This window comes from Seriola aureovittata, chromosome 9, assembly GCF_021018895.1.
Source record: "Seriola aureovittata isolate HTS-2021-v1 ecotype China chromosome 9, ASM2101889v1, whole genome shotgun sequence".
Lineage (NCBI taxonomy): Eukaryota > Metazoa > Chordata > Actinopteri > Carangiformes > Carangidae > Seriola > Seriola aureovittata.
In genome coordinates this window covers 28,992,896-29,011,269 of record NC_079372.1, presented here as the reverse complement: position 1 = coordinate 29,011,269, position 18,374 = coordinate 28,992,896, and the positions used below count along the sequence as shown (strand labels likewise).

General features: G+C 42.3%; 1 long non-coding RNA gene across 1 annotated transcript in view; it reads left to right on the top strand.

Moving 5' to 3' along the window:
• LOC130174701 (uncharacterized) overlaps window positions 1–18,374 on the top strand; it is a 44,873-nt gene that overhangs the window by 7,558 nt on the left and 18,941 nt on the right. The window contains exon 2 of the long non-coding RNA XR_008828619.1: window positions 3,480–3,606. This is a non-coding gene — a long non-coding RNA (uncharacterized LOC130174701). The remainder of the gene's footprint in view (window positions 1–3,479; window positions 3,607–18,374) is intronic.

Genomic DNA, 18,374 nt, shown 5'->3' with positions numbered 1-18,374 from the left:
TCTGCCTCTCAGTCACCTTCCTCCCTTCACTCGTCTCAGATCTTTTTCAACCATCTGTAAATTTTCAATTTTTTAACTTCCCTCCTCCTTCTCTTTGCGCCCCCCAGCTCTTTTCCTCCCTCCCAAATCCCTCTCTCCCTAATCTCTTTTCTTCCACACTTGACTCTGTTGTTTTATGGTGACCTTTCTCTCAAGGATTCAGCCACCACAGAAAACACCAGCATCGTCTGGGCTGGTGTGACACAGCAATAAACCACAGCTCCCTCCTTCTCCTGCTCCCTTCTCTCATTGTTGTTGAGTCACTGGTGTCTTTTCCCTTCCTAGTTTCCTGTTCCCCTTTTATTCTTTTCTTTCATCTCATTCTTCCATTTTTTTACTTCTCTATCACATTTTAAAGGATTAATCGGGTTATTTGACAGTTTTGTATGGTGGCCAACAAGAGCAAAAACAAGCTGCAATGACCCAGAACAGAGAGATTCAAACACACATATAAAAATACAAAACAAATACAAGACTGGAAACATGCTGCAGGAAGTCAAAACAAAAACATGAACAACAAACACGCTGCAAATACAGAAACGATGCACCAACGAAAACACACAAACCTCCAAAACGAATGCAACAGAAAAAACGCTGCAGATGTCAGAGCTCCAGGCCTCTAGGGGGAGCTCTAAGTGGAAATCCCATAGACTGTATATAAGCTAACGCTTGCTACGTTATCTGTTCCTCTTTTATAATTTTGTAAAAATGACAGCCAAATGTAAAAAAGAACACAAACCTTTTTATGTTGCCTCTTCGTTCTTTCCATGTCCTCCCTTGTTTGGTCAAAGGTCAAAGGTCTGACCTCTCGGACCAAAGCTCAAGCTTCTACTCAAGGTGTTCCACTTAAAGCTCCTCCGACCTCAATTTCCAGCCATATTCGAAGAAGAAAAAAAAATCGAACGTGAACCCAAAACGAAGTAGTCCGAGGCCGTTCATCCTATTCTCACAATATTTGGTCTAAATCATCTACAGACTATGCTGCTGAAAAATTATTGAAACAATTTCATCTTATTAATCCGTTTTGAAATGATAAACGTTTAAACCTGTGTCGTTAAGATCAATTTTGCACAAACGTTCATGAATAAAACTTGGCTAATGCTATTGTAACCAAAGTCGGTGTAGGACTGCGGACCTTAGCTCCTAGCATTGTTATAGAGTCCTGGAGTGTTCTGCCTATAGGGGGAGCTGCAAAGACGAAAAGTTAGTCATCTCAGTTATCTCAGATCCGGCTGCATGGATTCATACAAAATTCAGTTCATGTGATCCACGGTCATTTCTCATTCTATGAGTAAAATTTGGTCATGATTGATTAAAGTGGGTGTGACTAATTACAAGAAATATAACTTTCCAATTACTCCACCTTTCAAACTTCTAAAAACATAATAATTCACCTGTACGTTCTACAGAGCTGAGATTTGTTCACCACATCCACTGAATGATGATGAAAGTTTGCTTCAGCTGTAACCTACGGTCAGTTCAGAAGTCCAAGCTATATTTTTTTAAATATGTAAAATCAATTAACATCTATATCTCCACAAGTCTTCATTCAAATGCCACCATAACTGAAGCAGACATTCTGTATATGGTAGAAATCAAGTGTTTCACACGGTGTTTGGATCAGACCAACCATCAGTCCTCAGTGATATTCATAATCTTGCTATAATTCTTTTTCCATGTACAACATTTTTTTTTTTTTTGCTCCGTGTTAGTTTCAAAGTCTCCAAAATATCTGATGATTCTCCTGAAACCAGCAGAATGATGTGTGATTTTTCTTTACAGAACTTTCACACCAACATTTTGACCATTTGAAGTGTTTTAAAGTGAAACTGACAACAACACCCCAGTTTTGCACATGATGTCATCGCCTCAACTTGTGTGAAGGCAGGTGCAGCACATGGTTACCCAGTGGTTCAATCAGAAAGCCACCTTCTCTGGGGATACCAAGGTCAGGTCCTGCTTCAGTAAAAATTCAATAGCAATTCATGGTATGCTTGCGAGCGGCTTTGCCCCCGATAATTGCAGCTAGCAGCTATATTTGTTTTTGTCTTTTTTCATTTGTCCTCATACAATTCCATCCCAGTTCTTTATTTAAACTCCTTACCTTTCACATTCCACCTGTCTCTTCTAAGTTATCCATCATATTTTTTTCCATTAGAGCTGTCACTGCACACAATAGCTAATAACCTGGTCAAAGAATCACACCTGTGCTCTCATGCTTTTTCTATAAATCCCCTTTTTTCTCTCCCTGTTCTCGCTGCTGCTCTTTTCTTTAGGTTTTAGCTCAAGTAAATGTCACACTTTCTGTTTCTCTTTGTTCCTCTATGTTGCTTTTTATGTATATTAAGTTAACAGCCATTATTCTGAGCGTAATATCTACTGCATCAGCTTATGTCAAACACACATCTGTGTCCAGATGTTTACAACAACACACAGCAGCTCTTAATCTGCAGTCAAGGCATGTGAACTAATGTGAAAATGAAATAAAGTTGACAAGCAGTGTTTGACCAGTTAAAGCTAAAAAATCAATATCAGTGAGAACGATACTGAAGTGAAGCGATCTCTCTCCTTACATCTGATCTCAGAACAGCTTCTGTCTCATAATGTGACGCCTGTTTCATTCATTATGTGATTTCCCGCCCTCTTGTGGCGGCAGCAGGGTATTGTCTCTCCAGCTGTTGTAGCTATCATTTCTGTCATTTTTGTGGGTGTCCGTTGATAAACGCTGGAGCTTGTCAAACGGAGAGGACAGAAGCCTGTTTTGGAGGTTGCACATGCGCATTGAAGATAATCGTGGGATCTTTGACTGGTTATTAACTATAGTCAAAGTGAGCTTGTCAAGCTGGCCTTGACTCAGCTTCTACTGTTCTGAGATCAGTTATGATATTGCAGCATCATACGCATGTGCAGACGTGTGTGGAAACTAAACTTCTGCATTAAGTGTTAAGAGGCAGCAGCAAGTAAACGAGCTAATGACGCTGATTTATCCTCTCTGTGTCTCTGAGATCTGCTGTAAGTTAGAGACAGGATATTGTTACAGGTGTAGAGCAGCTGCTTTCAGGAATAGATCAGTACGTAGGTTGTGTGCGTAGAGAGAGAGAGAGAGAGAGAGAGAGAGATGCTAGCGACCGGAGCAGAGTTAGCTAGTTAGTTAGCAGTGTAGCTGTGAACATATAGTTTGATATATGTGAACTTTAGCATGATTGTGCTACAACTATAGCTTATACTCAAGACCGACGTTCCTGCATCTCCCCTGTGCTTCAACTACAGTCCAGACTCTGAGCCAAGAAAGGTTAACAACACTGAGGCTGAAAAACACAGCTACTGGTCCATATGTTGAAGATTACCACAGAAGTGATTTTTAGATATTTTTCCTCCATACTGCTCATTTAATGTTTATTGTCAGTTCAGAAGAATAATCCTAAAACTTCTTTGTACAGGAAGGAGAGGGTGAAGATGTCTAGACAGAGCAGAAGATGGAGGACAGCCATATTCAGCACAACATCATGAGACAGAACAGGACCGAGTTAAAGAGAGACTTTCTGCTGCTGCTATGGTCATGAAAAGGTATGTTTCAGTCTGGTCCATATTTTTGAAGTTGCTGTGGATGAAACCCACACAGAGTTGTGTACAAGCCCCCGCACTGTAGAATATTTATTATAATGTAGTTTACACAAATCAAAATGCTGTATAAATGCTGTCAGTCCTCTCAGTAACACACCCAACAACCCATTTGTTGTGGGTTCAAACAATAACTTATCAACACCAATGTGGCAGGGATTTATTACACTTTACATGATTTATTTTACACTTAACAATACTAAATATTGTATATGCAGTCTTACATTAACATGTAAGCATCGTCTGTACAGTCGCTGTGTGTCTCCACTGTTGAAACCTTATATCTGTGTTTGTGGAGTTCACTGGATTCCTCACAGGAGCTAATGCTTGTGGAGCTCACATTTTCCAGCCTCTTGTTTTATTCCCACTGAGGCCTCATGCTCTAAAAATACATGCGTCACACCACAGGGGGTTCAGGATAAAAGCATCCGCCCCATGCTAAGTGGCAGACTACACATGGATACTGCGTGTCATTATGTTAGCATTTGTGTTGTATCTGTGTGTTTTCCTCTTCTCCAGTTGTTGCATATGCTTTGTCTCTTTTCATGCAGCTGTGTGTTTTGCTGCATTGCTGCTGGTTTACTTGCAGTTATATCCAGTTTCTATAGGTCATATAATCAAGTGGAAATGTTCTTTTTTATATACAACCCGCTACGTTTTCACAGTAACACAACTCAGTACAAACCTCAGTTTTGAATTCATGGTTCAGTATGTTTTCAACACAGTGAAATAAAAATGACATGAAAACCATTAGATTTCTTTAAATTTATTAAGAACATAAGGTTGTAATTGTAAACTTGTAAACTTGTAACTCTGTGACAAACTGGCCATAATTTAAAAATGGATGACTTGAACTTCTTGAACACAAGAATAAACATTTAAAAAAGAAAAACAAACAAAACATATCTGCTAACAAGTGCTTCAGAAAGTTATCAAGTAAATAAATACATGATATAATAATAAAATAAAGATCTGTTAAAGTGCAACATCTAGACAATTATGGATGCGTCGCTGCGGTTAGGACTAAGTCTTCATGGTAAGTGCTCACTGTAGCTGTAAGACTTTATTCGCTGATGTGTCGTACCCATACTGCACCGCACGGCACAGATATAGGAACCGTTACATCCCTAATGTGTTGCATGTGCATAAACACGTGTGTGTGTTTGTAGGTCTTTGTCTACACTGCGTGTGTTACTTTTGCACCAGTGTTTCTTGCGTGTTTGGTCCGGTTGTGTGTGTGTATCAGTGTGATGTTGGCGTGAAGAGGTCCTCTGCCCTCTCCATGTGGAGCAGACGGAGCACACGGATTATACAGAGGTCGCCAGCAATACCTTCAGGTTAAACACACATGTACCGTCATAGACACACACACACCAGTACACCGGTCAGATTATATGTATTCAATACCTTCAGGTCATCCGCTTTGCTCTGAGGCGATGTTTCCCTGGAAACAGATCAGCAAGGGGATGATGATGATGATGATGATGATGATGGTGGTGGTGGTGTTGTTGATCACTGGCTGGCGTTTTCGGATAGAGGTAGGACACACAGAGAGCAGATAAGGCGACAGGAAGCAGATAAAGAGGCAGGAAGGAGGCAGATAAGGAGCTAGGAGGCAGATAAGGAGCTAGGAGGCATGGAGGAAGGTTTGTAAAAGGTTTTTGTACAAAAAAATGTGAAATCAATTCACACGTTTCTGAATGATGACATATCAGCGTTTGGGATCAGACAGATTTTTAATTCCAGTTATTACTGTTTAACAGTAACGTGTCCGCTGCTCCGACTCTGCTCACCAGGAGCCTGACATGTGGCATCAGGCTGAGACCCCCCCCCCCTGCATGTCATTGATGCAGCACTGATGTCATGAGGAGGAAAGCCATGTGACATGCAGATGTGCTGGGTTAAGTGTCACAGAGATGTCGATTGAGTGGACGGGAGTGACGACAAACTGGTTTGATGTCGTGTTGTTTACTTTCACAGTGAACAGCCTCCGTGCTGAAAACATAATTATTGATTATGACCTGTCTTTGTCTTTGTGACATCATTAACCACACATACCAATGTTATAATAATAGTTTTGCCGGCGACAGTCAGAGCAGCAGCCATGTTGTTTTCAGGTTGTCTGTCCCATTCTCGTGGACACGATATCTCAGTAACGCCTTGATGAAACGTCTTCAGATTTGGCACAAACATTCATTTGGACTCAAGGATGAACTGATTAGATTTTGGTGGCTAAAGGTCAAAGGTCAAGGTCACCATGACCTCACAAAACATGAGTAGATGTTTGGATAATCGTGCAGTATCTGTATAGTAGAACAGTATACGAAGATTCGATCACCGTCGGTGTCTGGGGGCATCCTCCAAACTTTGTGTAATATGTTGTAATCGTTAATGATTTGATGGTGATTTTCACTCAGTGTGAAACACTCATTCATCACAGTTACTCACTTTCATTCTGGGGAGTTTCTCAGTGCCACCACAGTCTGAGTGTGTTCAGTGATTTTCAGGCTCTTCAGGTGCAGTGATTATGGGAACTGATTGCAGGACTCGAATCCAGCTGTTAGACCTCAGTCCTGCGTTTGGCCATTATTGGATGCCATTTCAACACTTTTCTACCTACAGTTTGTAGAATGTGACACAGACTGGTCGTTTTATAGATGAATATTGAAGTGTTCTCTCCAGAACAACAGACGAGACGATATCTCTCAAAATTCATCTGCATTAACAAAGATGCTGTGCACTGAGCTGCAGAGGTCCTGAAGATAGATTGATAAACTTTGACGAAAGAAGCCTTTACCTCTGCACTGGGTGACTGTTCACTTTCACTTTACATGTGTAGATTTCAGTCTTTAGCCTTTTCTAGACACGCACCTCTTTACAGAAATGTGTTGCAATCATAGACTATAAGTAAAGATAGACGTCGCCATTGCAACTCCGACCATCAGGGTCCTGCCATGTTGAAATAGAACCATCCCATACAGAAATGTAATATATGACAGACTGTATATGTCCCTAGATCAAGAGTGATGTTGTTGTATATGTTACCTATCAGGGGATATATTATTATCACATGTATACATCCTCTGGATATATGAAAATATAAGTTTATAATATATAGATTAAATACCCAGAGTAAATTTGTATATGTACATATATTAAAAATATCTATATGATTAATTTTTATATGGTATAACATGTTGCAACTGTATTTGTCAACAATATATTGTTAATTTACATAAGCAGGTTTATTAAAACAACAGGTATATAAAAATTCTATATGCTTATATGCATTTTTCTTATTAATTTAAACATGCCTACATTCCCATTCCAGGAAAGTGGTCTCAGACCCACTGGTTACAATATCAATATATACAGACAGGTTTTGGGATGACTGTATATATTTATGTAACATATTCACAATATAAACATGCATTCATAACATACATATTTATGGTTGGTTTCATATGTAATTTTTTCATGTGTTTTTATTATATATGCTGTATTTTCATATATGGACATTCAATATATGTACATATATTACATCTGGGTATAGGATTACAGAACATTTCTCACACAGAGATCCATGTTTGAAAAGCTTCAGATTCCAGGACTGAAAAGAGACTCAGCTCAAACTTGAGCATCAATGTCGAAATATACATGACATACAGTACACACAGCCTTTATGCAGAACTGACAGTAATGACAAACATGGCGTCTTGTGTACTGGTGATTCCTGTCACCATCGAGTTGATGGTGGTATAAATAACGTTTAGGTGGATTTGGAGAGGTCTGGTGGCAGAGAGAGAGCTCCCTCTGATGGCTGGAGAGAGAGACAGGGGCAGAGAGAGCAAATGAAAGAGCGCACACACACACACACACACACACACACACACACACACACACACACACACACACACACACACACACACACACCAGAGAGAGAGAGAGAGAGTGGTATTACAGTTTGGCTGACGTTGCGGCTCTGAACTAAAAGATTTGCAGTGTGAAAGCAGCTCTATTGTGCTTTTTAGTGACAGTATCCAGCAGGAATGTGAAGCTAACTGGTCTTTTTTACACACAATAGATATGATCGAGTTCAGCGGGGACACCAGCCGCACAGTTTAGAGCTGACGTACAAAAAAAAGGGAGAAAAGACAGAAAGCGGAGGGAGGGAGGGAAACCACAGCTTGTGCGTTGTTATCTCAAACTAATTTACAAAAGAAATCACAACTGTACAACAACAGTGAAACAGCAACATGTTTTATTTCACAGTGAAACACTTATATTCTGATATATTCTGTTTTTAACTGTGCCGCTGCTAAAACCCAGTGTTTTCAAATACAATCCTTTTAATTTAACATGCGTAGAAGCTGCAAATCATAATTTGAAGAAGAAAAACCTGAGTGATTGCAGCCTAGTTAGTCAAATACCTTCAACTCTTAATCCCTGAACAGTTTAATTTTCTGTTGGACATAATTCTGTAAGAGAAGAAAGAAAATGAGGGAACAGACGAGGTGGAAGAAGGAGAGATGTAGGGTTTAGAGAAAGAGGGAGGAAGGAGAAAAGAGGAGGGAGAACAGAGGGAGGAAAAACCGTTAAGGTACAGTGGTCGATTTGGAGGAGGGAAAGCAAGATGGAGGGAGGGAAGAGGAGGAGTCAGTGAAACAGTCTTTGATCTCTGTGTCGTTTAAGGGGAAAAAGGAAAGGAATTACAATGTGTGTGTGTGTGTGTGTGTGTGTGTGTGTGTGTGTGTGTGTGTGTCCGTGTGTGTCCGTGTCCAGTAGACCTCCATCCTGGTTTGTCAAATCCGCAGCTGAAGTAAAGTGAGGACTTTTGTTTGAGTGTGTGTGTTTGTACATGTACTGTGTGTGTGTGTGTGTGTGTGTGTGTGTGTGTGTGTGTGTGTGTGTTTGTGTGTGTGTGTGTGTGTGTGTGTGTGTGTGTGTGTTTGTGTGTTTGTGTTTGTGTGTATGTGTGTGCACGCGCACACGTGCGTGCGTGTGAGTGTGTGCATGCGTGTGTATTGAGGCCTGGGCGGATGTTTTCTGAGCTCAGCAGCCGTGTCGGGGCGAGGACACAGAGAGAGAGAGAGAGAGAGAGAGAGAGAGAGAGAGAGAGAGAGAGAGAGAGAGAGAGGTGTAAAAGGGGGAAAAAAGAGGGTGGGAAAAAAAGCGTGTCCCAGGAATTTACAAATGAAAAGAGAAGGTTTTTCTCTTAATGCGATTAAATTTTTCCATTTCACCGCTTCCCCGGCCGACAGTTTCAACTCTTTAGGAGCACGGAGCCGCAACGCAACGCTGTCTTCAAGACGGGACGGCAGGGGGTGAGGGGGGAGGAGGGGGAGAGAGATGGCAGGGGGTAAACAGGAGGGAGAGGAGAAACACCGAGACACGGAGAGAAAGAAAGACTGGCAGAAATTTAACATTTCATAAACCACTTTGGCAGTGTTTTGTCTAGTTAACAGTCGAGCCAGTGAAGAGATTCAAGCTGAGAATTAAATTGAGAAAGTGACAGAGAGAGACGCGCAGGAAAAATGCAGAAGGATTAACAGTGAATAGGCCGAACATGTTCGGAGTGAATGTGAAGTGGTTCATTTTGTACTTTACACTGTTTACATCAGTTTAATGAATGAAATCAGACGAGCACCGAGCAGCTTGAACTGGAGGAATTTAGTTTTGGTTTAGTTTATTTGAAAGAGTCAGAAAACGACACTGTCGCACTTTAGCTTCACTTTAGCTTCGACGTCAGGGATAACAGGATTGTCTGACATGTTTCCACTATGAACTTGAAGACTACAGCTGGGTGGCACTATGATTATGTAGCCTGGTGTCATTAACAACACTAGGAGTGTGCAGCCATGCTAGCAGCTCTGTGAGGATGTTCAGTGGTGGATTGAGCTAAATACTAAAGTTAGCATGCCAACAAAGGGACAGTCAGTCCCTACAGGAAATAAACCACACCACGCTTCACTGTTAGTGGGGGATTTATTCGTCTTCTGCACTTGTAACCACCATCAGACTAATGAGACACATTACATTGTCCAAAATCAACATATTCATATCACAACAAACTACAGAAGCGTAAATATAAACATACAGAAGGACACATAGAAAAGTAAATAAACACCTCGCTGGCTGCACACGACCAAGGGGGGATGAATGGACCAAGATAAAACAGCTTAGCACATGTTCATCAGTTTATATCCAATACCATCAAAGTAAAATGTCGGTGTCTAAGCTCTTCATGTGCTCTTCTGTTTTGTTATTTGTTTGTGTATTTATTTGTTTACAGGCAGTGTTGATTTACCTGCAGATAAATGTGCAGCATCAGTAAGATTTCAGATATTTTCCCTGATGCTGTAAAATGTGCTTCATGCAGAAGCTGCTGTTGGGAACACTGTGGTGTTTCCATACATCACTGCTCCGATGGATGTATTGGTTTTTCACTCCTGACGAATGGGAGCAAACAGGCCGTCTCTAAACGTTGTGAACAACTGGGAGAAAACACTCGACTGGAATAACATTTTCACGTTGAATACACCTCTGGATTGCCAGTAATTGTGTAACTGAGCCTAAACAAACTAAATACAAATGCAGTAAAGTGAACTGTGACCAAAGAAGACAAACACTTGCGTGGTGTTGAGCAGTTGAGACCAGTAAAGCGTTAAATGAGAAGAAGAATCCACTTGGATAATTTTGAAATTGTTAATTGGCTGCTCTGTGACCTTTCCTGTCGTTACACCACAGATCTGAGATGATGTGAAACGTACTCTGTCAAATTTACTCACAGCAAACACAGAAGAAGCTGTTTGAGAGCGAGAGAAGAAGAGATGAGCTGCGGAGAGAAACACTGGATTCGACAGCAGCTGATCCGTGAGAGTTTTTAGAGGCAGCTCGGCTTTTAAGAAACAAGCACCTGAAGATGAACGAAGCTCCATCTGTGTGTTTGATGGGGAGACTGAGCAGCAGCAGACTGAAACCAGCCACAACACAAGTGTCTGACAGATGCTGTTTGCTAGCAGCACTTTCCCTTGTTGATGTTGATGTACGCTCAGAGGAAGACAAATTAAAGAGGGAGACCAGGGATCGTTTAACTGAGTCTGTCTAATCTACAATAACACACAAAAATAAGTTTAAAGATATTTTAGTAGCACCATGTCATGTTATTTTTAATATTTATCACAAACTGTTTTCTCAGTGAAACAATCATTCTTCACTCTCAGTGAGTAGCATGAGGCCTGAGCAGCGCTCAGCTCCAAAGTGTCTGTTTGGCCAGGTTCCCTTCCTCTGCTGCTATTTGCAGTTTTGGCCACGGTGCCCATCTCTGTTGTCAGACAGAAACCACTTATCTGTGAACAATACAATGGTCTTCTATTTTGTTTTAAGCACCCGAAAGGTCACACAAGGGAACCCTGATTGAGGTTCCACAGGTCAGTTCTGCATCTGTGAAGCTGCCAGCTGGCACAGACGTTCAGTCAGTTCAAGAGACCCACTTCCTCTCACATGCTGAGTTCACTGTCGCTCGTCTGTCTCGGTCATGTTAGGACTCATTTCTACGCACTGTGACGCCAAGCAAATATCCAGTCTGTAGTAAACAGCAGCTGCAATGAATATTTATTTTATTACCAATGGATCACATGATCGCTCTTAGTGATGGACCCACAGAGAATACGGCGTCTTTCAGCTCGTTGTTTCTGTTGCCCATTGAAACGATCCGATATCCATTGACATGTAGCTTCATTTAAAATATTTTCAACACTTTATCTTCTCATCAAAACAACACTTTCCTTTGGCACTACATTTTCTCAACTGCTGATCCACCGTATCCCTACGCACAAGCACACCTATGCCGCAAACTGTATTACGCCGCAGCCACAGATCAGCTGAGTGAATCAGAAAGAGACAAACTTCACTTTTATAATATTTGCTTTCTCTTCCACAAACCGTTCAAACAGCTGATCTGCGGCGTTAGTGCGCTTGTGTCAAATAACCCAAACTATCTATTTCAGCTCTAAACAACTGCTGCATGCTACAGTCTGTCCATAAAGAAGACAACATGGACAAGTTGAGACAAGTGTCACTAGTCTTGTTCAGGGATGATGGTGAACTGTGGCTGTATTTTCCCGCCCTGCGGTGCAGTGATGCAGAAGTAGAAGTTCAGCAGCAGAATCTTTTTTCCTTATTTTGTCAAGTCTCGTCTGTGTGGTCAGATCCATGGCTCAGCAGCATTTCTCTCCCTGAGGAACAAGGAGGTTTATAGACTACAAACACGGCTCTTCACAGGACACAGAGACATACAAATTATAGAAAATGCTTGTTTTACTTTTTTCCAAATTCCATCCATCCATTTTCTTTGGCTCATCCGGGGTCGGGTCGGGTCGCAGTGGCAGCAGGGTCCAGACCTCCCTCTCTCCAGTAACGTCTTCCAGCTCCCAGGCCAGATGGGATATGTAATCCCTCCAGAGAGTTCTGGGTCTACCCCAGGGTCTCCTCCAAGTTGAACGTGGCCAACAAACCTCCCAAGGAAGGCGCCCAGGAGGCGTCCTAATCAGATGCCCAAACCACCTCAACTGGCTCCTTTTGACGTGACGGAGCAGCGACTCCACTCCAGGCTCCCTCTGGATGTCGGAGCTCCGCGCCCCGTCTCTGAGGCTGAGCCCAGATCACTGTGAAGGAAACTCATTTCAGCCACCAGCTGCGATCTCATTCTTTTGGTCACGACAAATTCACTTGAATATTTTCCAAATCCTACAGAGAACCTCGGCCTCTTACACCTTGAGTTCATGTGTTTGCTGTCTGTACAACAGGTGCAGGACTGGTCTGTTCCCTGCTGCGTCTGTTGGGGAGTAATTACAGGCCACAGCTTACCAATCAGAAAGAGAAGCTAGTGCAGGAGTAATGGAGCCTTTATGGACAGTTTGGACAGATATGGAGATGTGAAGAATAGTTTGATCCACTTGTTGGCGAGTTGAGAGAAAAGCTGCAGACATGAAGAAGAGTCATTTCCATCCTGGTGTAGAAGCAGAAAATGTTGCTTTGGACTTTGGCAGCGTTCAAATGCTTTGTTGCTCTTTAGTGCTCAGTCCAGAGCGGCCAGTCTGGGCCAAAATCCTCTAATTACAAACAGTGCGGTCTGGTGCCAGAATGCAGGCTGGTTCTCACCGTGCCAACCAGTGTAAGCGCCCACATTTTGGCCTTTGTAGTATTACGTGGCAGCCATCTTAGCTCTAAAGTCCTGCTCTGTGGATGTTGCTCAGTAACTTGTGTCTGTGTGCCAGCTGGCTGGAGAGCCACACATCCAACCATGGAGATGTTATGGAGGATAACAGTGTGTGTGTGTGTGTGTGTGTGTGTGTGTGTGTGTGTGTCTGTGTGTCTGTGTCTGTCTGTGTGTGCGCGCGCGCGCGTGTGTGTGCGTGCACGCGTGTAGCCAAAACTTTGTTGTGTCCAGAGAGGCCGCTGCACCGGTCCAGCAGAGTGTGGTTGTGTGTGGTAAAGGGGCAGATTGGTCTCTGTGTTTCCTCTATGATGAATTTCTCTGTTTAAACACCAGCAGCTACAACTGTTGGTGCTTATTTGAAACATACAGTATGAAAGTATTTCAGTATGATGACATTGGGTTTCAAGAGTGAGAAAGAAATAAGGGAGACGGGGATGGTTGTAACATTTCTGTCTGTTTCTTTTAAACCAGTTTGTTAATTGATTACAAACTGGTTCCATGTGTCTGATATCAGATGGTGAAGGTGTTTCTCTGTGACACAAACACAAGGAGGGAAATGTGACAGTTCACCTCAGAGACCTGGTTAGTTCTGACATTAAAATACAAAGATTATGACAAAAACTTTACATAGTTAGTGTGTGTGTGTGTGTGTGTGTGTGTGTGTGTGTGTGTGTGTGTGTGTGTGTGTGTGTGTGTGTGTGTGTGTGTGTGTGTGTGTGTGTATTGTTGTTACACCTAACCCAGATTCTTGTAGCGATGAACTAGCTTACCTTACAGCTAACAGCTAAAACATCAGCACTGACAACTAGCATTAAAAATATCTACACAGACTCACAATAAACATGACATAAGTTAGAGGAGTTTAACTTCAGAGTAGACAATGATATTACAAAAATTATTTTGTAATAATAATAATAATAATAATAATAATAATTTTTCTTCTAAAACAGTGAATGTCTGTCACAGGGAGCTGCTCCCTCACAGGTGGAAGCAGGTATGGCGTGACTCAGGTGATTTGTACCTTGTTCCCTAATTGGAGAAATTGGAAGTGTTTGAACTGACCCATGTTACAACCATCCGCGCTCTCCCCTACATCACAGACTCATAAAGTGTCTTCATAAATACAAGTGCAGAGGTTAGAAAAACCTTCTTTTCTTCCATCATCAGAAACACAGTGTCTGACTTCTCCCTAATTACACAGCGATGAAACGCTCACATCTGTGATGCAAGGGTTACAAACTGTTTAAATCCTACTCATCTCTGCCTCTCTCCACCACATCACCTTGAAATCTCACACTTCCTCCACTATCTGGTTAAAAAGAAAAATCCAATTTATCTGACTGTGTATTAACACGGCCGAGGACGAGTTGTGAGCAACAGAAATGAAAGAAACAAAATGTCTCGCGGTGTAATGAAATCTTTTATTTCAGTAAAGTGTTGAAACAAATGATAATGCAGTTTCTAAAGCAGAGCGCAGCTTTCAGACTATCTGTGCAGCTATGAGTGATTTGTGGCTCTCGAGTCATTACCCCCTGAAGACAAACCTCACTTTGTGTTGTTGTTGTGTGCAGCAGCATGTTTCAGACAAAACAGAAAAACTCACAATTGCATTTAAATTACAAGGTCCTTTTTTTTTTTTATGTCGTTTGTTATTCTCGAGCCCCCCGAGGCTTTTCCATGCCTCCTTTTTGGCATCTCTGTCCACCAGAGTGTAACAGCCAGCCATCCAGCCAATGAACCAGGACGCCAGCTATCCTGCCTGCCTGCCAGCTCTCTGCTCTCAGGCCCACAGACAGCGGAGGAATGGACTGGCTTCTGGAAGCTAATGGTTCTTGCCCTCCTCCCAGGGCTGAGAATGGACTGGAATGTTGTTTACCTCAAACACAGCATGTTGTCCCCCCCCAGAAAAAAAGATCAAAATACAGAAGCTCCAGTCTGAGATTCAGGTAATTCACTTCGAGGGTGAGACATGCTGAGGTAAAACAATCTCATTGATGCCTCCAGATAAAATATAATTTATTTGATTCTGTAGCAGACAGAGCAAAAGCAAACCAAGTGTGACAGCAAGAGAAGAGGTTCAAATGGAACATACAGTTGTGTTGGTGAAGTCAAAACAGTGAGAGTGAAAAGATCAGTCCCATTAAATCAACACAGACGACAGTGGAGTTGGTGATATTATGAATGTTGATGTATATTTACTCATTTTTGGCTGGACTGCAACAGCAGGGCCAGGCCTATAATCTGGACTGACTGACTGACTGACTGACTGACTGATGATATTTCCACCACTTATCAGCCTCAGCTCTGGTTTCCTAGCTGCTCAGGAACTACAGGGAAGAGCAGGAGCACTTCAAATACACTGAACTTCACCTCCATTACAGCAGATAAACTACTTTGATTCCATGTGTCATTATTATTAAAGGAGGCAGAGGAAGAACTAAACATAAGACACAACGAGCAGAGAGAGCAGGAGGGAGAGAGAAGTCATCGCTAACGAGGCTTCGTACTAACGACTATGACCAGCTCTACATATCAAACAGAGGGAGTCAGACATAAAAACCTGCCTCTGATAAAAGTCTGTGACATTAATAAAGACAAAACTATTGTGGATCCAGACGGAGGCTGCGCTCTGTGTCAGAGACTAAATAAGAAGGATAGTCTGTCTCTGTGGTTCACCTGGTGGTTCACCTGGTGGTTCACCTGGTGGAGGGTGTGACATTTGGGTTTAGTATTTGCCCCAGTGGCCCAGGTTTGAGTCCAGTGTTTCATCCTCTCTCTCTCTCTCTCTCTCTCTCTCTCTCTCTCTCTCTCTCTCTCTCTCTCTCTCTCTCTCTCTCTCTCTATCTGTCTCTCTCTCTCTCTGTCTCTCTCTCTCTCTCTGTCTCTCTCTCTGTCTCTCTCTCTCTCCTGAAAGCCTGAAAGATAACTTTAAAAGAAGAAAGACAGTCTGTCTCTACTAACTTTCTCTCTGGTCATTTACAGTAAATCCAGCTGAACTCACGGCTCAGTTTCTTTCATTGGTGTGTTTGGTGATTTTGTCAGACGACATCGTGGTTATAAAATCAGGATTTGACTGTAGGTCCAGACATGTACTACGTTTGGACCTGGTCTTGTTGGTACTGTGTGTACAGCTGAAACTGTGGCCCAGTGATCACAGACAAAGCCAGAATGTTCCTGACAGCTCAAGTGACAGGAGCGTCACATGCTGGACGGACTGTAAATAATCGTCTTCAGTTGTGACGTTGATGTATTTTTTTGTTTGAGGGCAGGTGGAGTCATCCTGGCGCCACAAGTGACATTTGACTAAAATTCCTGACTTTCTCTTTCATTTCAAAGACTGTGGACATCAGGCTTGACATGTTTGATAATTAACAATGTCGATGAACACAGGCGGCGTGACCCTGTAAATGCAAAGGGACCGTCTCGGCGCCACAAGAAACATTAGATTTGAGTTCCTTGTCCAAAATGTAATTGACGGAGCCTCGAGTGGCATTATACATCAAGCGGGGTGTTTTCAGAGGGACGCTTGATGTCTGTGTTGATGTATTTAGTTCCTTTCAGTGTCTATCGTGCAACGTGGCCCAACGCATTCACAGATGGGGCCCGACGCACCATTGAGAGCCCAGATCAAGACTGAATAGAGTGACAATAGAGGTGAAGTGGGAGGTCCATTCAAGTCCTTTCAAAGGCCTTTCACAACATGCTTGAGGGGTTCAGTTTGATGATGAATGATGTCACAAAGGTCAAAGGTCACCTGTAGGGTCACTGAGTCGCGTGTCAGAGCGGGGTCAATGTCAAGATCATTAGAGTTCAAGTTTAAGTTTGAAATATAAACACAGATAAGAACGAGTGTGTTGTAATTGCTTCTAACGGAGCATGATGTCTGTAGAGAGCGAAAAATAAAAGATGCTGTACGTATATATTTCTTTTAACATATTTACTTATCAAGTCCTTACTGCAGAAACTCTCACAACAAGACCGTAAACAATGTTAAAGACCCTCTGATGAAAACCCAGTGTTTCACCTCGTTAACGTCCACATGATGTTTTTATATAACACAGACACATGACACCAATCCTGTCAGCTGGTGGGGACGGGGGGCGGGGCTAAATACACCTGAAACCTTGTCAGTACAGAGAGAATGTTAGCATTAGCACAACCGCTAACACTGTGTCAGCAACTGCCAGTTACAAGTTAAACAACATAAACAAATAAAAGACGCTAATTAACTGATCTGAAAAGATGCTAACTATGCTAACCATTCTGAGAAGATGCTAACTGCGCTAAGATGCTATCTGCGCTAACCGTGGTTAGTGGAGCTGTCTATCTATCAACGTCACAGAAACTGTTAGAACATCTTGATGAAAATTGCATGAAACATTATATCGCTCTTATTTTATTGAAAACTGTGTCTTTCAATCAGTAACAAGGAAACCGCAAATTGAATCTCTGATCATTTTTACACTTCATCAAGGAAATGGGACAGAAAAAAACTAATTTCACACTTGTCACTAAAGCAGCAACAGTTAAATGTTCACTTTTTCTCTGTTCTGTTCCTGGGCTGTTTTCAAATCATTTCAGTGAAATGTGAAAACAAGGTGAGAGTGAGGGAACAGTGCAACACTTGAACACTTACTGGAGGAGAAATCCCACCTGAATGTTCAGTCAGAGCTGCAAAGGGCAGCAGCTTGAGTACTGGTAGTACTCTGGCTGGCTGCAGCAGGTGTGCTGTGTATTGTCAGTGACCTTCAAAATACCTCAGACCTACATAAGACTATCCAGGAACTGGGGAACCTGCTGCATTCCCTCTGTTGATGTCTGTGGATTTATGACCTTTCAGAAAGCCTTTTCAATAGGTCTGCTTCGCCCCCGGGTCATGAAACCTGTTAGTGTAGATGAACTGATTTTCCAGGGCACAGACAGAACATAGTGAGATAATGTATTAAGGGGACTTTCTCCTTCTTTTTTCAACTCCCCATCCACTGAGAGGTCAGACAGCAGGGTCTTCATCAGGGTCTTCATCAGGGTCTTCATCAGCTGGGTGAACGTCTGTATCAGAGCTTAATCACAGGTGCTGTGATTGTCAGGCTGACTGCGTCCTGCTGCTCGTCACAGAGCTGTTCATGTGTCACTCAGAGCAACAAACTGCAGCAGGAGCACTGGAGCAGCAGAACTCTGATATCCTTACACTGTTTGCTATAAGCTGCCATAACAACATTTGAGCAGAATGCAGTCTGCGTCAGTCCTCAGTCCTCTCCTGCAGACGCTTGAGCTCAGGAATGATGATTAATACCAGGAAGTACAAACTTTACATCCAGTCCAATCTTACCAACATCTCGGCACCATTATTGACACAAAACTCAACTTTGAGGCAAACTGTGAAGCTGTGTGTAAGAAGGGGCGTCAGCGTTTGTTGTGTCTGAGGAAACAATATGGAATAATATTTCCATATTATGATTATGACCAAGATTTTATTGAATGGATTTCATTTTTT